We start from the raw sequence: 24,253 nt of genomic DNA on the forward strand, positions 1-24,253 counted from the left end.
AGTAAAGAACAGTAGGGAAGTTCTGCAAAATGTGGCAGTTTCTGCAATGTGTCTGCAGCCAGATATGTAAAGGTTAATTTTTCTCACAATGGGTCTGATAGCTAATATTACAGAGAGCAGACTGATGCACTTTATTCTGGTATGTCAAGTCTCTTTGTCCCAGGGTACTCCAAATTCCTTCTCCCCATCCCCTCCCTCTCCCACAGATTTGAATGCGAGAAGGTGCAAAAACAGCTTCCCCCCCCCCCGTGCTATGGGTGCTTTTGGATGCTTCTACCTTTTTGCACAGCTCTCAGTTTTGCACTATCCCTCCACTTGAATGGTTCTCCCCACTTTTGCACCCTTCTGTGCAAGCTTGCAGGCTTGGCAAGCCATGTGGTCCTGTGAGAGAAAGCTGCCAGCAGCACTCTGGCTGGCTACTCTCAGATCATATCAGCAACCAACTTCCTGACTGTGCAGTTTGGCTCTCCCCTGTCACTGTTGAGGCACCACTGTTCCATGATCATCCCACTCGTGGAAGAAGTGCTTGAGACATTTCTGAGTTTGACAGCTTTTTCATTTGCCTTGGAATTCTGCTGCATGGACATACACTATTAAATATTGCCTGCAGCATCAGAAGGCTGCTCCTGCAGAGAAATCCAGCAAGGGACCACTGTCAAATACCTATCTCCCCTCCATGAGTAAGACTGGCTGTTGCCTTAATCTTCTGCTCAGCCTGATTGATAGTGGGGTAAAGCTGTGTTTGCAGCTTAGCCTCTTCCATTTCCTGACTTCCTAAATCTCTAAATATTATCTATAATATTACTTTAGAAGAAGTTCCCAATCAAAGTGAATCTGTAAATAAACTTCAAATAGTTTTGTATATAGTTTGGGGCAGGGTTCCAGGAAAATAACATAATTCTATTTTTAGAATTCCTGACTCAGCCACATTAATTCCCTGCCTCCACAACACTCTTACATGAAGGAGCTTTTTTACATATGTAGGAGAACAAATATGCAATTATGCAAAATAATCCGAATACACAAGTAAGCAATTTCCACTCCAAAGCTCATACTCTATGTGCTGTAAGCACAATGCAGTGCACTAGCCTGACCTTCTGACATTGTTCAGCCTCAAGAGCCATGGCTCCTAACTCTTCTGCCAAAACAAGTAATTGTATCCTGAGCTGCATCAAGAGAAGTGCAGCTAGCATGGCAAGGGAGATGATTCTCCACCTCTACTCCACTCGGGTGAGACCCCACCTTGAGTACTGCATCCAGTTTTGGAGTCCCTGTTACATGAAAGATATGAGCAGGCTGGAACATGTCCAAGAAGAGCCACAAGGATGATCAGAGGGCTGGAGCTCCTCTCCTATGGAAACAGACTGAGAGAGTTGGGACTGTTCAGTCTGGAGAAGAGAAAGCTGCAAGGAGACCTTATTGTGGCCTTCCAGTATCTGAAGAGGGCCTTCAGGAAAGCTCTCAAGGGACTTTTTAGGATGTCAGGTAGTGATAGGACCAGGGAGAATGGAGCAAATCTAGAAGTGGGGAGATTCAGACTGGATGTTTGGAAGAAGCTCTTCACCAGGAGGGTGGTGAGACACTGGAATAGGTTGCCTAAGGAGGTGGTGGAAGCCTCATTCCTAGGTGTTTTTAAGACTAGGGTGGATGTGTCTCTGAGCAATATGATCTAGTGTGTGGTGTCCCTGCCCATGCCAGGAGGATTGGAACTAGATGATCCTTGAGGTCCCTTATAACCCTGACAATTCTATGATTCTAGTGTCTTAAGAGATTCAGCCTCAGTTTTAAAATTCAGGCTGCATTTGCATTTTATTAATTGTTGTTTATCACTGTATTTATGTAGCACTCAAGCTTCAGTCAACAACTACAATCCTGGACTCTCCAGCACTTGTCCCTACATTTATATCCCCCTGAAAAGCCATCCAGGCCAGTTGTTCTTCCTAAGAAGATGACAATCTTCAAAAGCAAAATCTTCACCTTTCATAATGAACATCTCTGTATATGGCAAGGATTTCTAGGTGCACAGTGTGAAATTTAAGCCCCTTTGAAACTAGTGTACATGCTGCCGTTGGCTTGATAGCCCAGGACTGTACTCCAGGCTGGGAACAGAGTGGCTGGAGAGCAGCCAGGTAGAAAGAGCCTTGGGGGTACTGGTAGGCTGAACATGAGCCAGAAGTGTGCCCAGGTGGCCAGGAGAGGCAATGGCATCCTGGCCTGGATCAGGAACAGTGTGGCAAATAGGATAAGGGAGGTTATTCTTCCCCTGTACTCAGCACTGGTCAGGCCACACCTTGAGTCCTGTGTCCCGTTCTGGGCTCTTCAATTCAAGAGAGATGTTGAGATACTGGAGCATGTCTGGAGAAGGGTGATGAAGCTGGTGAGGGGCCTGGAGCACAGCCCTGTGAGGAGAGGCTGAGGGAGCTGGGGGTGTGCAGCCTGGAGAAGAGGAAGCTCTGAGGTGACTTCACTGCTGTCCACAACTACATGAAGGGAGGCTGTAGCCAGGTGAGGGTCAGTCTCTTCTCCCAGGCAACCAGCAACAGAAGGGGACACAGTCTCAAGTTGTGCTGGGGGAGGTATAGGCTGGATGTTAGGAGGAAGTTCTTGCCAGAGAGAGTGATTGGCATTGGAATGGGCTGCCCAGGGAGGTGGTGGAGTCACTGTCCCTGGAGGTGTTCAAGAAAAGACTGGATGGGGCACTTAGTGCCATGGTCTATGTGACTGGATAGGGCTTGGGTGCTAGGTTGGACTGGATGATCTTGGACGTCTCTTCCAACCTGGGAGATTCTATGACATGGTCTTTATCTTGTGTACCTGGTGTAGTTTGCCTTCCTTTAAGGCGATTAGTGGACTGTGATTTGGAAAAGCTGAGAGACATTGCTAAGGAGAACAAGTCCTAATCCTCACCTGGCAATATTGGCCTATCCTCTTTACAGATGTACACTTCAGAGAACTCACATTTTCATTGCATTTTCATAATTTCAAGTGCATTTTCATTTTGGATATAAATAATTAAGGGAAGTGCTCTATTATGATACACTTGAAAGTCTTATCTGCTCCACTGAGGCATTAATTAACTATGTATATCACTGTCAAAGATCTATGACGCTACTATTGCCATAAAGTCCCAACAGGGCTGCAAATCAGCAGCAAAGGCTTAATCTCTTAAATATAGGCTTAATCTCATAAGTATATGCTTAAACACAATCCTGTCAATCAAAGAATTAAGAGTGGGTTTATGTCCTATTGGCTTTGTAGCCTGTATCATTCAGATTTTAATGGCAAAATAAATATAAAATAGAAATTACTTTTGGGAACTCTAAATTTCTAATGTAATTTCTAATTTCTGCTGCTCAGGCCATCTTCAAGCTTACAAAGAGTCATCAGGAACTATAGGTTACAGCTCCTGTGGAAGTACCTCATTGTTTCACAGTATCTGTATATTTCCTAATTTTCACCACTTTGCAAATGATAACAGATTTATTTTCTATAACAGCAATGTGAACACAGAGGAGTGTCTGTCTCAACAGCTTGTTTGTAGCTTCTTTCAGCACTTCACATCCACACTTGCCACCCAGGTATCTTATCCCTACAGGATTTGCTTAGATTCAGACTGCCTGATCCAGCACTTGGGAGTCTCTGAAGTTACTTATCACTTCCTTCTTCCTTTTCCTTGGGGATCAACAGTTTGTGCAGATTTCCAGTATGGCCACAGAAACTGCCCTTTTCACCTCCTACAGCTCTTTTGCTGGGTGCTCAGCAAGTTCACTCCCCTCTGCTCTGCAGGAGCATAACCTTCACTCAGGAGAACACACAGATCATTAAGGTGAAGGAAGGTTATTCAATCATACGAGTTGGTGGTAGTGCAAATTACTTTGTGTGTGGAAGATGGGAAAGAGATGCTGGTATTTTAGCTTTGTTGCACTGGAATAATTCTATGACTTTTCATTACATGATTGGTTTTTAGTTAAGTCAAGCTGAACTGTAGTGAGAAACTGTGGACAACGTATGGGAAACTTTCATCACTATAGTGTGAAACTCATCACAGGCTGGATGTTAGGAGGAAGTTCAGAGAGAGAGTGATTTGCCATTGGAATGGGCTGCCCAGGGAGGTGGTGGAGTCACCATCCTTAGAGGTGTCCAAAAAATACTGGATTTAGTGCCATGGTCTAGTTGATTGGACAGCGCTTGGGTGATAGGTTGGACTGGATGATCTTGGAGGTCTCTTCCAACCTGCTTGATTCTATCATTCTATGATCTAGATGTTACTGAGTTAAATGGTTATCACACAGTATCACAGTATCATCAGGGTTGGAAGAGACTTCACAGATGAAGTCCAACCCTTTAGCACAGAGCTCAAGGCCAGACCATGGCACCAAGTGCCACGTCCAATCTTGCCTTGAACTGCCCCAGGGACGGCGACTCCACCACCTCCCCGGGCAGCCCATTCCAGTGTCCAATGACTCTCTCAGTGAAGAACTTTCTCCTCACCTCGAGCCTAAATCTCCCCCGGCGTAGCCTGAGGCTGTGTCCTCTCGTTCTGGCACTGGCCACCTGAGAGAAGAGACCTTAGCTGACTGCCAGATCCCCATTCACTTTCCCTTCTAAACAAGGAAGGAGAAAACAAGATGGTAAACCTTGTGGGTTCAGACAAAAGGAGATCCTTTATGAATTGCCAATCATGAGCAAAACAGATTTGGTTGCGTGAATATTAATTACAAATTAAAATACGGTAGGAGAATAAGAAACAAAGACAACAACTGCGAAGTCTTCTCTTTATTTGCCTGTTCTCCCAGGCTCAACTTTTCACTCCTTCACTCCGAACTCGGCTGCTTCCTCTCCTCTGACAGCTTATGGGGATGGGGATTGCAGGGCTGTAGCCAGGCCATAACTGCTTCCTGCACACGCCTTTACCCTTCCGCAGCGTGGGGCTTTGTCAGCGGGTGCAGCCCCTCAGGGCAAACCGGCTCCAGTGTGGGCTTTCCATGGGCTGCGCTTTCCCTTAGGGGCCGTCTCACCACGGTCTGTTCGCGGGCCCGCAGGCCCATCTCTGCTGGGGTGTCTGCATCGCCTGTTCCCCTGCTCCTGCTCTACCCTCGGGGCTGGCAGGGCTGTTTCTCGCCTTGCCTCCCTCAGGCGCGGCCGCTGGGCAGCCTTCTGCCCTGGCCCCTTCAGCCTTCCCCCAGAGGAGCCGGCACGCGGCTGGGGGCCTCAGCAGCGCCCTGCGGTGGGGCGGGTGGGGGCGGCTGAGGCCGGCTGGAACCGGCTGCGCCCCGCACGGAGCGGGCCTTGGCCGCTCCTCACAGGAGCCGCCCCAGCGCCTTGCCGCGTTAAGAGCCTAGTGTGGGTTTCAAAGCTTTTCTTCGGGAGAAACGGCAAAAGCCTGTCCCAGCGTTTGCAGAAAGCAAGTGAGGTAGCTTTGCTGATGCCTTTTTTGCGCCTGGTACGAGCGTTACAGGTAAGCCAGCGTTTCTAAACTGCAAACACCATCTCCCGGAGCTCAGCAAACAAAAGGGCTTAAACAAAACGACACCCAGCACCCACCTCCTCCCCACACACATTGACGGTTTCTGATGAGCTAAGCATTACTCAGCAGAGTTCTCTTTCAATTGAATCACGTCCGTAAGATGGTTTTGCTGCTCCTTAGCTTTTAACTTGTGCTTTGCACCGCTGGGCATGCACAGGGAGACTTCTCTCACAATCTGTTTGCTCTCAAAGTTTCTCTATTTCTTCTCTGATTCAGATTACCTGGAGATGAAAGTTAATTAGTGGTTTGACCATAGACTTTGTTGAGGACTAAGATTTCACTGTCAAACCTTGTCAGCATTTACAAGATAAATGAAAAGAGCAAGCCTAGTATTCATAGACAGTGAGCTGACCTGTTTCAGAGCAGAAAGTGCACTTACAACCCTGTTTTCTCTCTGTCAGACACACAAACTGAATGAAGAGGATCTGAGCTCTACTTTTGGTTCAGATACTGAAACCATGCGGAGAAAAGTGCTATACTTTTGGTTTTCCGTTTCTCCTTTGCCATGTCCGTTTGGAGTGGTAAGTTTTTCTTACTCTGTATTTGAGCAATACCTCATAGACAGTTCTGACTTCTAGCTGCTATTGTCGTAGTAAATAGAAAGTATACCCAAAATCTGTATACAAACTTGGCACTTCTAATACCCAACTAGCATTATATTTTGGATACTAATTCAGGATGCAGCTTCGTGAGAGTTTTAAGTAAGCCTAAATGTCACTGCACCCTTTGCTCTGACATATTTGCTTATCTTTGCTCTCTGATGTGTCAGTTCACTTGCAAAGTCAGCAGAAAACTAACCCAAGAAAGAAATAGAATCGTTTCCTGCAAGCTCAGTAAGTTGAATTAATTCGTTGGAAGGCCAAATAAATGCTGGAACTGCTCAAAGGAAGAGAGAGGGAGGTGGGGAACTGTCATAGCCCAGTTTAAATCAGTTTATGCTGTTCTAGAATTATTTCTGATTCACCAAGAAGCGTCATGGAAAATGCATGTTAGCTATGTTAACATATCTGTTGTATTTTAATCTTTTACTTGATGAACATTTGATAAGTAATACTTTTCTGGGACAAAATTGTGAGCTTGAGATTAATGAAGAATCAGCTGGTTATTTCCTACAGGCTGAGGGACCTGGGGCTTTTTAGTCTGGAGAAGACTTAGAGGGGATTTGATAAACGTTTTTAAGTACCTGAAGGCTGGCCAGGAGAGGGGGGACAGGCTCTGCACACTTGCTCCCTGGGATGGGACAAGGAGCAATGAGTGTGAATTGCAGCACAAGAGGTTCTGCCTCAACACAAGGGGGAACTTCTTTCCTGTAAGGGTCACAGAGCACTGGAATAGGCTCCCCAGAGAGGTTGTGGAGTCTCCTTCTCTGGAGACTTTCAAGGCCTGTCTGGATGTGTTCCTCTGTGATGTAGCATTGTCCTGCTGTGGCAGAGGGGTTGGATTTGACGATCTCCCAAGGTCCCTTCCAACCCCTAACATCCTATGATCCTATGATATAAGAACAATCTAGGAAAATACTATTTTTTGCTTAGTTCTCCCTTCTAGATTCCAGACACAGAGCTTGCAGAAACAACTTCCCCACACACACACTTCTGAAGAAAGAAAAATACCCAAAAAATTCTTTCATCTTAACACTTTCATAGTGGATGCTTATTTCTATAAACACAAAGGCAGGAAAAAGTCTAAGAAAAAAGTGGAATCGTTCTTCAGTGGGATGGGGAACCTGCTTGGGATTTTTTGGTAGCAAAACACCATCTCTGTTATGTATGTTTGAGACTTAAAAATGAAAGAGTTTTTCTATTTGCTGTTGAGCTTTTATTGTACTTTTAAACCTATGAACTTAAAACAGTTGGAATCTCAAAAAACATAATAACTTTATTTTCAGTGTAACTGAAGGCCAATATGTTGAGGACACCAATTTCCTATTAATTTCTGCTTATCCACAGTATGTGAATTGAATATACAGGACTGTACATAAGGGATTTCAATACCCTGTTTCAATTAAATTGTAGTGATAATTGGGAATCAAAACTCTTTGCATAGCTTTGATAACCCAATAGAAATATTTTAAGGAGACCTATAGATGTGTAGGGAGGACTTCCCAGTGCTTGTGTGGAAATTAAGACAACTACTTATGCTTTCTCAGTCAAACCACCTTTTTCATCATTTGCATCCAACTTGGGGTGTAATTCAGAATCCTCTCAGTATGAAGCAGGAATCTTTCAAAAACCTCAATGGAAGTCAGGGATCAACTGGGAAAATGATAATTCTGTCTTGATAGATGAGATCTTCACACTTTCTATTCCCTGACTTAATCAGCACTCCATTTTGAGGAAACACACATTCCAATTCTAGCCTTCTTTACTGCCAACTCTAGCTCAGCAGGCAGCGTTCCCTGTATTCCCAAAGTTAAGTTGCAAACAACATTAACAGGATAGGAAAGCAACTAATAGTAGAAAACTTTTAATTTAATAACTAAATAAATAAATGGAATGAAAATAAGTATTGGTACAGTAAAATGATGTACAGAGATTGTTCCAAATTATGGCTCCATAGCACAAAGGATCTAATAATGACATAGCTGCAGGTAGGGCCAGTGATAAGAGAACAGGGGGACCTGATAAAAGCAGCAACTCTCTCTAAACTGTCTTGCATGTCTTTCTTATTTTTTTGGGGGAAAGAAAGAATATTTCCTAGATTTGCATTACAATTTTAACATGCTTTGGAACAAGCTATTATATCCAAGTGATGATCTAGAAGGAAAGAACTTTCCATTCTCATGCAGAAACAGTGAAATTATATTATCCCAATTTATTAAAAATAGTTTCTTTCTGTTTCATAAATAATGCTGAAACAAATCTACTTTTAGCATTTCTTATGCTAGTGCCTTTACACTCTTTTATTTCCTGATTTTAACTAATGCTCTGAAGTGCATAAGAAGCCCTGAAATAAAACTTTGAATGGTGCATTAAAGAGAATTTTTTTCAAGCACATTATACTGTGATGCCACATTACTAATATGCTTAGATGTTTTTAATTGAATTCTATATGTTAGACTGGGATTTTTGTTTAAAACTGGCATCCTGGCTTAGCTAGCTGTTTTCAAACAAAATTTCCAAAGGTAGGATTTCTTTTTCCAGATAAATTCTTCTTCATTGTAATTTTTATTGTCCAAACACATGTACAGCTGAAATGAGCCCACAGACACTTAGAATTTTCTGTAATGGGAGGAGTTCCTGCATATCTGACAAACAGCTGGAAATCTTCTCTAGGACTGAGGTAGGATTAGAGTTCCATTTTAATGTTTATACTCACAGATAAAAGGCATCGCCCATGCAGCAGGGGAGATAAGATGGCTGACAGCACTAAGCTGCCTTCCCTAAGCAATGCTGATGGATGCCTTTTTGGCAGCCTGGGGCAGTTGGCATGACAAAGAGAGAAACCTAAGCTAAACCAGACACTTAAAAAAACAAATACACTTTGCAATAATGTTAATTCTACTTAGCACCTAGGATTTCACTGTGTATATCTTAATAATCTTAAGCAGCTCCTTTGATAAGCAATTCATCCGGGAGTTAACGTGTCAAGTTCAATGTGCATCAAGAAACACTTATTTGTAACTAAAAGGTTCGTAATGCAGAGGAACTTTTCATCTTGGACATGTAATCACCAGCCTTCGAGCAGAATACACCAGAATGCGTATTGAGCTGCAGGACTGCCACAAGAAAAGCCTAGCATGAATTTTATTGCTGTTATTTGCCTTCTCAGTCTCCTGGATTCCAAAGAAATCTGGATATGTTGGACAGGTGCTGAAAACGTTAAGTAAACAGAAAACTATTACAGAATCACAGAATGTTAGAGGTTAGAAGGTAAAACTTAAAATGTATCTTAGCTAGCTCAGTTGACAGAAAGCAGCTGGTGAGCCAGAGCTATATTTCCTTTTTTCTTCCATCTTTGCCTGTAGGAAGCCTAGTGCCACACTGAACTTACTAGGAATGTCTGCCTATTGAAGGTCACTGAAAGATGACAAACTGATTAGGGGTAATTGAGCATGCTTTCACCTTCAAGTGAATAAATTTTCATTTAGCTTTGTATGTAACCGTGATGCACAAAGGAAACACAGTAGGTATGTCCAGATCAGAGCTTAAGTGTTAAGTGCAGTATGAAAGATTGCAAAGTCATGTCATCTTCATGAAATAGTTACTGTCGAGCCAAAGGTATATACTGTAAGAACCTCATGGCTGTCTATGGACTATATAAATAGGAAGTGAAATGCTGTGTGCTCTCTTTTTAGTTATTTGGGCTTCAGAATAAGAGAGGCAATATCAACATTTAATTTAAGCACATAATCTGGAAAAAAAAGATTAGTAAATATCATGTAAATCCCAGAAAGTTAAGGGTTGGAAGGGACAAAGAGGTGGGTGTCAAGATGAAGGTGCCAGTCTCTTTTCAGTGGTGCCTAGCTATAGGACAAAGAGCAATGGGTACAAGCTAGAACACAGGAGGTTCCACCTCAACATAGGGAGAAACTGAAACTTCTTTATGGTGAGATTGACAGAGCACTGGAACAGGCTGCCCAAAGAGCTTGTGGAGGCTCCTGGACACATTCCTGTGTGGCTTATTCTCGGTGATCCTGGTTTGGCAGGGAGGGGCTGGACTTGATGGTCTTTGGAGGTCCCTTCCAATCCCTAGCATTCTGTGATTCTCAAGAAATTTCATGTAGGCCTATCCATTAGAAAGCACCAAAGCCCAGTTTATGGATGAAAGTGTAGTTAAGGAATGATCTAGCCAGGCCACCTTGCAGAAGTAATTCAGATTAGACCTTACGTCAGTCTAATCATAATCCAGTGAACTGCATTCTCCTGGAAATGCTTTAATATAGTATATTCTCATATAACTTTCTAGATGGCATTTGGCAGATAATTTAGTCTATATTTTAGAAAACTACAAGACTTTAAAGGGAAGTTTTAGTAGGCAAGTTGTCAGGAGACCAATTGCTTGAGGAAGGTTGAAGAACAAAATTGATGAAGTTGTAAAAGTAAGAATATTCAGTTCATCTTCATTTATCTTAAAACTACTTTGAGAATTGCTTTAGTTCAGTGTTTGTTCAAATATGAGGTAGCCTTGACACTTTTTACAATAGGAGAGGCAGTGCATTTTATCTTTTTATCTTTAATTACATGAAAGAAAGCTGGTCTTCTCAAGAATATCTGTTCCATTTTTCCTTTCTTCTAGAGAGATTCATGATTTTTCAGGTCCATCTGGTTATCTAAATTTAAAAGTTATCATAAGAACACTATGTGAACTTTTTTATATCTGATGTTTACAGCTTAGTGTCTGCAGAATATTGTCTTTCTGCATGCAAATCATGTGTTGAATGGCAAAGCTCTTTAATCATACTTCACACAAATGCAATTGGTTAACAGATTTCCTCCTAACACTTTCTTTATAGAATCAAACTTTTTTTTTTCTCATCAAAGAGAAAGAGTTTTCCTTTCCAAGACCATAGACTACTCTTTTACAAATTCTGACAGAAAGCACCAGTAGAAGGAAAAGAGGGGCAAAAGAAGTAGTTTTCTTCTGAAAACTGCAGTACCAAAATAGAAATAGATGTGCGGAACTACTGAAAGTGCCAGTAAAAGAATTCTTTTATTCTCAGGACATGATGACCAAAGTAGGGTACCAAGTAAGTGCTAGGCTAGGCATATGTGGGTGAGATTAGCATTGAGTTTTTCCAGTGGCTACTGCCAGATAGACACCTGGAGCTGACAAGTGCCCACGTGAGAATGCTGGGGATCCTCTCAGAAGGAATGAGATCATTTGCTTCACCAAAATACTGTGGGGGTCCATGAGATACATGACAGCAGTCTGCTTCATGACCAATATTGTATGATGATCTAACAACTAACTCCTTAACTAACCCTAACAAGCTATTCAGACCTTCCTTACTAGGCTATAAAAAGCACCATTTCTATACTAGATTTCAACCTGCATGATGTATGAACCTGAGATGAGAGGTCTCAATTTCATTGCCTCCTTTTCATTATATCATCTTTCTTCTCAGCTGTGAAGGCAGTGATTAAAGATGAAGTACCAAGATGTCACTGGTCAATAAAGTTGATATTTGGGTAGTGTCATGTATGCAAAAGTTTAGTGTTATTCTATATTGTCAAGAGCAGACAAAGCAGCTGAAAACAGGTCAGCAGAAACAGCATATTTGTGACAACTGTTACACCACCTTTACTCTTAGGTGCTAATCTTTTTGGAGACAGAGCTATGTAGTTCATGCCATATTCATAATGGCTGGTTCTATGGATGTGTGCTGATTTAATGCCTAAACACTGGGCTCCCTTTGACTTGAGCCCAAAGAGCAGTTATTTTTTGAGAAAATGTATCTTTTGGGGAAGGAGAACTCTAGGACTACAAATAGGGCTGGGTTTTCACAGGAAAAAAATGGTGAAGAAAAAGCCAAATAAAAAATAAGAGTTTCATCTTTGTCAAACACATTATTTCTTTGACCACTTTTAGGAGTGCTTATGAAAATCATGTCATCATCTTTCTAAGTGCAGCATGTGATAAATGTGCAAACGTGATAAAATGGCATGCTTAATTAAAACTTAAAGAAAACATTAAGAAGGGACAGATGTCAAGAAAGATGGGTGTGTCTGTTTGGTTCTAACTCAAGATAGTGCTTTTTTTTTGTGCTTTTTTTTCCACAGAGGCCTCATGTGCAACCTTACAATATATTATTAGTCTTTCCAGCTCTCTGCATATCATAGAATCAGTCAGGGTTGGAAGGGACCACAAGGATCATCTCATTCCAACCCCCCTACCATGGGCAAGGACACCCTACCCTAGATCAGGCCGGCCAGAGCCCTATCCAGCCTGGTCTTAAGCACCTCCAGGGATGAGGCCTCAACCACCTCTCTGGGCAACCCATTCCAGGCTCTCACCACTCACATGTTGAACAACTTCCTGCTCATGTCCAGCCTGAACCTACCCATCTCCAGCTTCGCTCCATTCTCCCTAGTCCTGTCACTCCCTGATATCATGCAAAGTCCCTCACCAGCTTTTTTGTAGGCCCCCTTCAGATACTGAAAGGCCACAATAAGGTCACCTTGGAGTCTCCTCTTCTCCAGACTGAACAGCCCCAACTCTTTCAGTCTGTCCTCATAGGAGAGGTGCTCCAGCCCTCTGATCATACCAGCAGCCCTTTTCTGGACATGCTCCAGCATGTCCACATCCTTCTTGTAATGGGGACTCCTTTCTTGCCTTTTCTTATATTACACAGATAAAGATTTTGGGCAGGAGAATGGAGATTTTCTTATGCCTGGTACAGCAAAACAGAAATTTGCAAGAAAAAAGTCAAGTCAAGAGGTAGAAAGTAGTCCCTTGAGGTCAATAAATTATGAGCATAACTGTAGCCAGTATCACTTAAGTACTCCTTGGTTTCTGATAATAAAGCAGTAGCTTATCACAATGTTGACAAATGCCAGCCACTATGACTTTTGTTACCTTGTAGCTTGTCTATTTCTTACTCAGCCATTCACAGTACATTTAATACAGCATGATAAACCATCACTCTTGTCAGAAACAGAAATGGACTCAACCCAACGCAAAACTGCCTGCTAGATAGAGCTTGAGAGACTTTCTGATAAGAAGATTAAACATTCTCAAGTATTTGGTATCACAGTCCCAGGAATTAATGTAATAAGGAGTAGATGACCAAAATTCAGATCTTTGCTACCCATCCCAACTCAGAGCTCAACTCAAGGTCAGCTGATCCGTGTTATGGGTGTGAGGAGGAAGTGAAGAGAAAATTCTCTTAGCCACATTTTTCTCAGGTACCAGGAAGTTTAAAATAAAGCACCCAAGTGCTAACAGCTCTGAATCCTTTATTTCTACCAAGTTCTCACTGCATTAGAAGAAAGTCTATGTTTCTAGAATAATGACTGTCATGGCCTGCTGTTTGAGGCATAAATTAATAAGCAACAGCTGATAAAAAAAAAAATTCCTTTTAAAGTTCTTTCAAAGAGTCATCAAGATACTACTGTTGAGATGGATCTCAGGTTCACTCTTTGCACTAGACAGACTCTGATTTCTGTCTGCAGCATTAAACAAACTGTATCAGCACAATGTGGCTTTTTACTCATTAAGGCCTATTTACCAAAAAATAGTTCAGATTTTCAACTTTATTTCCAGTAGATACATTTGAATTATATTACACAAAAAAATTTCATTGTTTTTAATGCTTCAGAAATATCTAAGAAGATATGAAATTATATACACAAATTCCAACCAACCACACTTCAGAAAGGATGCCTCATCTAATAATCAGTGTTATTTAATGTGAGAGCTTAAAAGCCTAACCACACTAGCAGTTCTGATTCTCTTCAGCCTGAGAGCTTCCCTGCTGGATCAGACTGGCAGCATGCCTAGACTGACCTATTTGACTTCACCCATAGCTGGTACTGTCTTCACTATTTCACCTAGCACTGGGGGAGAATAAGCATATAAACAAACTAAACCCAGGCAAAAATCTAAAAGCTCTCATTATTCCTAGCCTTTGAAATTCAAAATGTATTCAGTAGTTGTCTCTCTTTCAAACTGAGAACAACAGGCTGAAGTATCAGGTGACCTGGTTGGTTGGTTTTTTTCCTCCAGAGTTAGTCATAGGTTATATCAAGTTTTCATTTAAGAAGACAGTGTCATAAACAAAAAATTGCAGCACCTAAAATGAGATACAGTGAAACTCTGCCATATTTTTTGTGGTGCTGTATCATTGTTCGATGTTACACAGAGCTCTCTTTATTAGTTCAAATGTTAGCAAAATTGATTTTTGGCTTACTTATATCACTTTGAAACAACTCATTAAATGGAATCATTGTTTCAGCCATGTTTCTTGAAGAAGAAAGAAGTCTTATGAAAGGATTTTCTTCTAGAAGTGTTCAGAGCAAGTGACTCCAGTCTTTAAGGGTTACGGGTTTGTTTATTTACGTAAACATAGGCAATTGGGGTTGTTCGGTTTGGAGAAGAGAAGGCTCCAAGGAGGCCTTATTGTGACCTTTCAATATGTGAAGGGGGCCTACAAGAAAGCTGATGCGGGACCTTTTAAGGTGTTGGGTAGTGATAGGACTAGGGGGAATAGAGCAAAACTAGAAGTAGGTGCATTCAGATTGGATGTTAGGAAGAAGTGTCCTAACCCCACAGGGGTGGTGAGACACTGGAACAGGTTTCCCAGAGAGGTGGTGGAAGCCTCATGCCTGGATATTTTTAAGGCCAGGCAGGATGTGGCTCTAGGCAACGTGATCTAGTGGAGGGTTCTGTGATTCTGTGAATAGAAAAGGAATTTATCAGGCAATCTCCAATTTTTTCTCAATTACCCCTCTATTAATTTGTCTTCAATTACTGATATGTCCAGATACAGTTTCTCTGGCTGTCCAATTTCTCTGACAAAATGCTATAATAGACTTCTTTTCCTTGGACTCTTACTCTGCCCTCTGCGTTGTTTAAATTGCTGGAAAGCTTTTCTTGGCAGCAGGCAACAACAGCCGTTAAAATTTTATAACCTTTACTTATAATTACAAAATGTGCCATGAAGGTAGCAATTGAGAAAAGTGGTGTTAAATCCATTCTGTAAACTATGTAGTGTTTATATCCTTCCAGAAGGAAACAATGAGATTTCTTGTTTATCATCATTACAATCCATTAGAAAATTTGGATTTTTGCAAACCCACTTCTACTTTGCTGTTTTGAGGAAGGAGATCTTTTTTTTTTTTAATTATTTTTTAATTATTTATTAATTTTGTGTAGTTAATTTGCCTCTTTCCCCCCCCTGCCCCTGCTCTTTTAACATCAGGGGGAGAAAAAATGTAGTTAGCAGCTAATGTTTGACTAATTGATTTGGCATAATTTGTGTTTCCCCCCAGAAACTATTAATGGTTTGATCATAGCAGTGGTACTAGGAACTGGTAAATGACACAAAAGTGTTTTTAAATAAAAACCTTCTGTTATAAAAGTATGTACAAATAGCAGGGGGTTTTTGTGTTGTAGCACAGTCAGTAAGCAGAACACCTTTTCAGCTATGTTAATTTCTTTAGAAAGATGGGCAGGACACTAAAGCACTTTGGTATTGATAAAACTGGGATTTCTGCTCCAATATGAGTTTTTGGGAGGTGGTGAGGAAGGCTTAGTTTTTTTTCCTGCTCTATTGCATATTTCAGTCTTTCCTTAATTTGAGTGGAAGAGCCAATGCTATTGACAGCTTTCCAAATGTTAGAAATACTTTAAAATCCCTAGCAAACTTGCATCAGATCTCTTCTGGGTCTTCTTGGGTACTGAAGAGCTCTGGTGCAAATAAAGACCTGTCCAAGGAGATTGTGCTGTGTTTTACTCACAAAACTTAGGTGTCTGTGTATTTTAAATGCCACTAAGAAGTCATTCATCATCTTAATAATGTGAAACCCAAAGGAAATAAGCAAATCTAATATTGTAATTAATTTTCATTCTGTAAATTTTATTCCTCATGTATTAGCTGAAAAAAATACTTTGAAAATTTGTCAGCTCATTCAGGATAATAAATTTCCTGTGCTTGTGGGAAAAGGTGGGTAGAGTATGTAAGAGAGAATATTCCTGGCACTTCACATGTGCTTTCTAAGATGCTGGACTATGCTCCTCAGATCACTTTTCTGATGGGCTGCTTTCAGGGTTTTGAAAGATTCTCAGAGAAGCATTCAGAGAAAGCAGATTTCAGTTCTGTTATCAAACACACAATAAATCCAACTCAGGTAGTTAAACTTTCATGTTAAATTGTTGATGAAGTTCTACTTTACTCCACATGTCATGCTAATTTGTTATGCAAAGTTGCAGCACTTTCTCAGGCAGTTTCCTTTCCAGGTTTGCCTTATGAATGGGTGAAATATATATAATTGCATTTCATCTTTTGTTCACAAATAGGCAGTTAAAAGCTTAGCAGTAGTAAATTGCTATACACAGGCTGAACTGCAAGAAGGTTCTGTATACTGTGATATGCAGGAAGCCAGACAGTGATCTAATTTCTCGAAGAACTTTGAATCCCTCAAATGCTTTACACAAGTATGAACTAATGGCTCTGTTTTTCACCCATCATGAGCAGCTACTTCATTTACAATATGCTCACAATGGTTTTTTTCACATTTTCTATTATTGTCCTAGATTATGACAAACCACCATAATATGCAAGGTGATGATCCTTGCATACCACTAGTATAATGGTTATACATCATCTTTAGCTTGGTATGCACAGCTCTGGTTTCCAACCTTAGAAATAACAACTGAACAGATTATTATATTGCCCAATACCTTTTCATTTTAAGCTTTAAATGAATGATAATTTTCACTTCTGATAATCTAGTGCGTATGAAGTGTTAGAAAAAGATTGCAGCGTGGGCATGGTTGCATGACATTAGTCATTTGCCTGCTCATCCAGTGAGCTTGATTCATCCTGCTGCAAAACAAAAACAGAAAGAGACAAGTTTCATTGCTTTTATACCAGTAGTTATTTTTCCTCTTGAGTCAGTTGTACATGGCCTACATTCCTCCTAAAGTGTTTTGAAAGGCTGGGGAGTCTTCAGCGACTTTCTCCTTCAGAGAAATCCTTTTGTAACTAATCCATGACTTTTGTGAAGTCAGTGATAGTTTTTCTAGTTGATTTAATTGATGCTAGATCAAACAACTTTAAATGTTGATTTGTCTGTTTTCTTACTAGCACTTGAAACTGAGTGAACGCTTGACACCATTGAATTTAATCCCCATTTTCTGACTTGGGTTAGTCTAGAATGTCACTCATTTAATATGAAATCAAACCCTACCAGCTTCCTATAGTCTGAAGTCAATGCATACTAAGTTAAGAGCAAAGGTAGTCAGGATTGTGCATATTTAAGTATTGCCATGTTTCTAAATGTGAACAGATATTTCAGAGAGATGCTTATGGGCAAACACAGGACAGCAGGGAGGCAGCCACATAAAGGAAACATGATTGGCTGACTACTGGGTTTAGTCCATAGCAAAATACTTGACCTTTTAAATTAACCTGCTTTAAAGATGTAATCATTCTAAACAGACAGATACAAAGAAGCTTATTAACAAAAGGTAAGATGAAAATGCAACCCATCAGTCAGGTTTGATGATTACTAGATTAAAATAAAAAGAAAGGTCAATTTCCAAATAGCCTACATAACCAACGTGCTGCTTTGGCAGGAACAATTGCTCAATCAACAACACTCAGCTTCAGGAGTTAAATTCTGTTCTAGTAGAAGGTGGCCATCTTATCTTGCTTGTTTTACACAAGTTCACAAAAGAAGGAGGTTACGGGTAGTTTTCTGGTGATCCTTTAACTTCTTTAACAATATTTTTTAAAATGAATTCCTTAGTTTGTGTTTACATTCTAGAAGAGCAATCTGATGCAGCCAAAATGACAGCACATCAGTATTACAGAGCCTGAAAGGAAAATCGGCAGTGCCAATTACCTAGTCAGTCAGTTACTCACTTTAAACATATGCCATTCACTTTTAGCTATCATTTTGAATAACTCTTAAGTAAGAGCAAAATGATAAGATCACTGCACAAGTAAGGAGTCACAATAAAGAGGCAAACATACAGTATGTTGTGTGTTTGTTTTTTTAACCCAGTACCTCTCTATATGGCAAGGCTCTGCAGCAGCTAAGGATTATTCATTCAATGTTCATATCCACCATCTCTTTCACTTGCTTGGTGTTAGGATGTAACACTGCATAAAACATCATAGAGATCCAGTGCCAAGATCTAAGGGGCGATAACAAAAAGTAGTTCCATAATTTCTCTTCTGTCTCTGTACATGTCTGAAGAATACAAGAAAATGTTTTACAACATCTTACTTTATCAGATAGAATTCAGTGCATAATTTTTTTTTCATCTCAGTCGGCCTCCTCTGGTTTTACTTTCAACTGAAGCACAAAGAAGGATGTTAAAGCACAGAGCTGTCTACAGGTGATTAGTACAGGAGAAGCCTGCCTTTCTGTTGCATTGACTCCTTGGAAGTCTTCAGTGTGCTGAGCCATTTTCATAACATATATTTCATTGTATAAGGAAGTTGCCTTCTGAAATAGAAATTAAATTCATTTAACCATAAAATAGATTGGTTAGTCTTCTACCAGGGAGAGTGGGTTTGGTGCATATACAGAGTACCATATCTGCTACCTGCCACCAGAAAAAGCAGTAAAGGTTCAGACTAGTAACTCTAACAGTGAAGATTCTCCTTTTCATATTAATCTCAATTTCTTTAAATCTCTGAAACTGAAGCTGACAGCATTAAGACAACAAAGAGACTGTTTGGTCTTCCATCGATAGATAAGAAAAAGGGAAAAAAAAAGAAAAAGAAGATAAGACAATTTGTCAGGCTTTACATGAGGCACAGTTTTTTTTACTCATTACTGGCCTCTAAACATGAAAGATCTTGTTGGTGTCCCCAATTAAATGTAGGAGATCAAAGAAGCATTGATATATAACCTGCTGTCTGTCTAGCAGTATTTCAAACAGAAATAGTGTGCCATAAACTGCTAGAGTGTAGCTTTTTTCCCCCCTTTTAAAAGAAACAAGAGTGAAAGTACAGGTGATCATTCCTGACTGTTTTCCGTTATCAGACAATTACCTAAGTATCAGATGAAGCATTAACTGACACAAGGCAGAACCACCAAGCAAACAGAAATGTAATTGTTCAGAAAGTAATTGTGACAAATATCAAATGATTATTTGTTTCCACTAGCTTCCACAGCAATATACTGGGTGTTATATGTGGTCTGTATGTTCTCAATCCTGAAAACTTCTACTTAGAATAGTGAAAAACTAATTTTTCAGATTATATTTTGGGTTAAAATAATATTAAAATCAATATGAAGGATTTTAGTTTTCCTTTCTTTTCTACCCATGTCTTCCCTTTAACCTCATACTGTTCAGTTTTTCTAGTGCAAAATGATGAGGAAAGAGATGCAGATATTTTCAAAGGGGTGAAAAAAACTGTGGAGATGAGGATTGCTCTTTTAAACAACACTGCTTCCCCAAATAAATGTTGGTTAGAGTAATATGTTTTTAGGAAGAACATTAGTAGAAGTTAGTTGCTTTGTTAAGTCTTGCCACTGCAAAGTACTTCTGCTGATCTATTTTTTAATTTTCCACATAAAAAAAAAGTCTTTAAAGACACTCATCTTAGTGATATATACCTTGCCTGATTCTTTCACAAGATGTGGCCAGAACTGGTAGAATTTAAGCTTTAGTACCATTCCTCATCCCCCAGTGAAGGTACAGGGATGCCTATGCAACAAATACTCAAAGCATTGTGATGTATGTTTTACTAGAATTCAGTTTCTGCTCTTTTGCAGAAGTCTGGGTGCAAACCCTTAGGTCTTCAGATTCATGTCTTCATAGCTTCAGTGCTGTAATTCCTCTTTTAGACTGTTGCTAAAATAAACTCAGTGCATAGCACTAATGCAAGATTTAGCTGTAACTTCACCTATGGGATGAACATATTACTCAGACTTTGTGTTCTTTACACTCCTCAGATAGATGATGTGTGAGTTTGAAAGGCTCTTTGATGCCAGAGCTACTCTACTATCCCCCTTGTGTAAGCCACTTTGAGATTTCCAGATGAAAAGTGCTATAAAAGTTCTAAATGGTATTGCTGTTATTATTTATTATATATTAAGCTAGAGTAAGCTGCACATTACTTTTTTATGTTTATGCTTGGAAAGGGTAATGTATAGATAACTCATGTTTAAAAATGTAGGCATTTGGAGCGTTTGCTCAGTGCCTTACCATCTATTTCCATTATTAAAGCCAAGGGAGAGTTTTACATGGGCAGAAAGAGAATGAAGATAGCACATTCATTTCACTGTTGTATATACTGAATCAGGGATGTTTCTCAGTTCACTTTCTAGTTTTCATCGTTATCCAGCCATAATCAACTGCTGCCTTTTTTTATTACCTTTGTGCCAGTCACTAATGGTGCATATGACTGGAGTATGAGAAACTTAGTATTTTCATATACTTTATTACACTGAGCTGTTTCTATAAACATCTCAAGATCTAAAATTACAAATAACTGCTTCTCATTACCAATGACCTATAAACAGTTTATTGGTTCACCAGTATTGTGTCTGTATAAATAATGGTTCATCTGTTTACGGAACCAGAGGAAATAACCTACATGCTAATAAACACAAGGGATTGGAACATCTGTCTTATGAGGAAAGGCTGAGAGACCTGCGGCTGTTTAGTCTGGAGACAACTGAAAGGAGCCTTATTAATTTTTACAAATATCTGAAGGGTGGGTGTCAGGAAGGGGCCAAGCTCTTTTTGGTGATGCCCAGTGATAGGACAAGGGGCAATGGATACAAACCAGAACACAGGAAATTCCACCTCAACACAAGGTGACAGGAGGCTGCCCAGAGAGGTTGTGGAATCTCCTTTACAGATTTTCAAAACCTGCCTGGATACATTCCTTTGCAGTCTGCACTAGCTAATCCTGCTTTGGCCTTGATGATCTCCAGACGTCCCTTCCAACCTTAAACCTCTATGATTCTACGAAACACACCTTGAGATAGAGCAAGATGCATGTCAGTGGAACTGAAAAATCAAACATGAAAATCCATGCTGTGATTTCTTGCTTTTAAGCGAAGTTCCTAAAGAATTAAATGAGAGGCTTTGCTTAAACATTGATGGTAAATTGGAATCTGTAGATATACAGCAGTAGATGTCAGGCAGAGATGCTATTTGTTCTTTTCACCTCCTCTTATCTTTTGTCAGTCATGGCCACTTTACCTCTAGTTTTAAACTCAATCACACTGTTGCGGGTTTAAGACTAGATGATTTTAAGAGCCAGAGAGTTCCTTAAGTGTTAGATAGGTCCAGAGGTTGAACACTGGAAAATGTATCTTTTGTTATTTCATCTCATAATGCCTGCTTCCCTCCTATATTCAATTCTGCCCCTTATCCCCTCCCTCTGTGCTCTAGGGAGGACACATGGAACTTTATCTCAGGTTTGGTGTGGGAAAGTGGGGCCTTGAGTGGCCTGCCTTGCCCTAGAGCTGGCAAGCCAAATGTTAGCTCTCTCACTTGGGTCTGGTATTGGAGGCAGAGAGGCATGGCATGGGGAAGGGGAGGCATTTGAGGGGTTTTGGCCTGGTTTGGAGGGAGGTTGTATGAAGCTTTAGCCTAAAGCAGTTCCTGGAGAACCTGGAGTTCTGGTGGACTATGGATTTTGTGTATTTTATATGCTTTTGTACTGTTGTATGTGGTTATGAATAGTACTTCCAATAGTACACCAATTCAGTGTGGTTTTCTTTAGCTCCTTTGAGAAAGGTCAGTGAGCATCTGTCTCACTCCTTAAACCAGGACACACACGTGCCTCAAGAACAACTGTAGAATGTGGTAATTCCGTGTACAGTCTTCACCTTCAGTATTGATTATGGCTATTAGAATAGTATTAATTGTAATATTAATTGCAATATTAATTGCTGTAGTGTTAGCAGCCTGCTAGATCATTGCAATTACGTAGAACTCAAACACTAGAATTTGCCAGTACGTGATGGGTTTGCACAAATTAACTGTAGTCACTGACAAGGATGACACACATTACACATGGAAGTGGTACTCAAAGCAAGTCCAACTTTTTCAAGAAATTATGTGTTACCAGATATTTCTTGTAATGGAATCCAAAGCACTAGCTGCATACAGAAACCCTGGGCTCAAGGGCTTAACATCCATACAAATAATGTATTAAAAACTCTCAGGAAGTAACAAAGAATAAAAGCCATAGCTGAAAGTTTGCTGATGACTCAAAACTGGGAGAGAGAGTGTGGCTGACACCCCATGAGGCTATGCTGCCATCCAGCAAGATCTAGCCAGGCTGGAGAGATGGGTGAAGGCAAGCCTCATAAAGTTCAATAAGGACATGTTGCAGGGTTCTGCAGTTGGCCAGGAATAACAACAGGCATCAGTAGAGTTTTGGGATTGCCCTGTTGGAGAGCAGCTCCACAGAGAAAGACCCTAGAGTCCTAGTGGACAGCAAATTCTCCATGGGACTGCAATGTGCCCTTTTGGCCAAGAAGACCAATGGTATCCTGGGGTGCATCAGGAAAAGTGTGTCCAGCAGGTCTAGGGAGGTGATTCTCCCCCTCTACTCTGCCTTAGTGAGACCACACTTGCAATAGTGTGTCCAGTTTTGAGCTCCTCAATTCAAGACAGGGATCTGCTGGAGAGTGTCCAACAGAGAGCCATAAAGATGGTTAGGATGCTTGAGCATCTCCTCTATGAAGAGACATTGAGAGCCCTGGGGCTGTTTAGTCTGGAGAAGACTGAGAGGGGATCTGGTCAATGTCTGTAAGTATCTGATGGGTGAGTGCCAAGTAGAGGGGGCCAAACTCTTTTTGGTGCTGCAGAGCAATAGGACAAGAAGTAACAGCTACAAACTTGAACATAGAAGGTTTCACCTTAACATGAGGAGAAACTTTACAGTGAGGGTGGCACAGCACTGGAACAGGCTGCCCAGAGAGGTTGTGGAGTCTCCTCTGGAAACTTTCAAAACCCACCTGGATACATTCCTGTGCAGACTGCCCTAGGTGATCCTGCTTTGGCAAAGGAGTTGGACTCAATGATCTCTGGAGGTTCCTTCCAACCCCCAGTATTCTGTGATTCTGTGAAAACAAAATTCCTTGGATTAGTCTCTTAAATTCAAGGGGCATCTAGGTTATATAATTTTCAATACTTGAGAAGTTCAGTAGACCTCCCAGAAGGCAAAATGAATAGGCTCTTGTAGTTCAGTTTTCAGCTTTGCTTTCTTTGATGACTAAAAACCAATATTATGGAATCTTTACTGATTGCAGGCAGAATTACTGAACTGCAATTTTTAAATGCCTTATATAATAGCACTATGAAATTGTTCCACACATGAATTGTTTAAAACATCTGCAGTAAGTGCCTGAAATTATTTCATCTAGTACAATGCCATTTTAACTACTTCTTTAAATTTTGAAAAATACATGCAATTAAAGTGCAATTACAGAAAAAATGGAAATGCCAATGCAATTTAAATACAGAAAATGTATAAAGCTGTCCACAGCTCCTTCTAATTTATTTTTCTGTGTCTATACTCTGGTCTCTTTTTCCACATACAGTTTTCTCACATACATTTTAGGAAGCTTAGTTGGTGGAAAACATTTCCTGTACATCAGAATCATTTAAAATCTTCCCCCAAAAAGTTAAATTACACTTATTTTAAAATCAAATTAAATGTAACATCAAGAAAAACTATATCACTAGATTAGACTGTGGAAGTAGCACTCCTACTACCCAATGTTCAATTAAATTGAGAACAAACTCACTCAGCATGATTTTCAGTAGCAAGAAAAGGCATTTAAAATTCTGCCTCCATATGACTGAAAAGGGTTGAACTGTTTACTTACAGAGGACAAACAGGACTGGAAAAGGTAAAAGTGGACAAATTAATGTAGTGCAGAGCAAAATTAAACCAGACAAGTCCCTTCGCTTTTGCTTGCGACGCTAGGCATTCAGGGAAATTGAAATGCAACAACTTTATGACTGATAAAAGCAAGCACATTCTCACACAAGTAGTTTTGGGAACTCATTGCCTCAAGGTATCGCTGGGGCCAACAGCTTATCAGGATTGAAAATGGGATTTAACATTTACACGGATAA

The 24,253-nt window shown here is 40.4% G+C and overlaps 1 long non-coding RNA gene across 4 annotated transcripts in view; it reads left to right on the forward strand.

Moving 5' to 3' along the window:
* LOC135184767 (uncharacterized) overlaps nucleotides 1–24,253 on the forward strand; it is a 353,179-nt gene that overhangs the window by 300,589 nt on the left and 28,337 nt on the right. For 3 of the 4 annotated variants that reach the window (XR_010306160.1, XR_010306157.1, XR_010306158.1), the window contains one exon: nucleotides 5,929–6,048. This is a non-coding gene — a long non-coding RNA (uncharacterized LOC135184767). Of the gene's footprint in view, nucleotides 1–5,928; nucleotides 6,049–18,463; nucleotides 18,598–24,253 lie in introns of those variants that run through there. The other variant, XR_010306159.1, reaches the window with a different exon arrangement.

The sequence above is a fragment of the Pogoniulus pusillus genome, chromosome 21 (assembly GCF_015220805.1).
Source record: "Pogoniulus pusillus isolate bPogPus1 chromosome 21, bPogPus1.pri, whole genome shotgun sequence".
Classification (NCBI taxonomy): Eukaryota; Metazoa; Chordata; class Aves; order Piciformes; family Lybiidae; genus Pogoniulus; species Pogoniulus pusillus.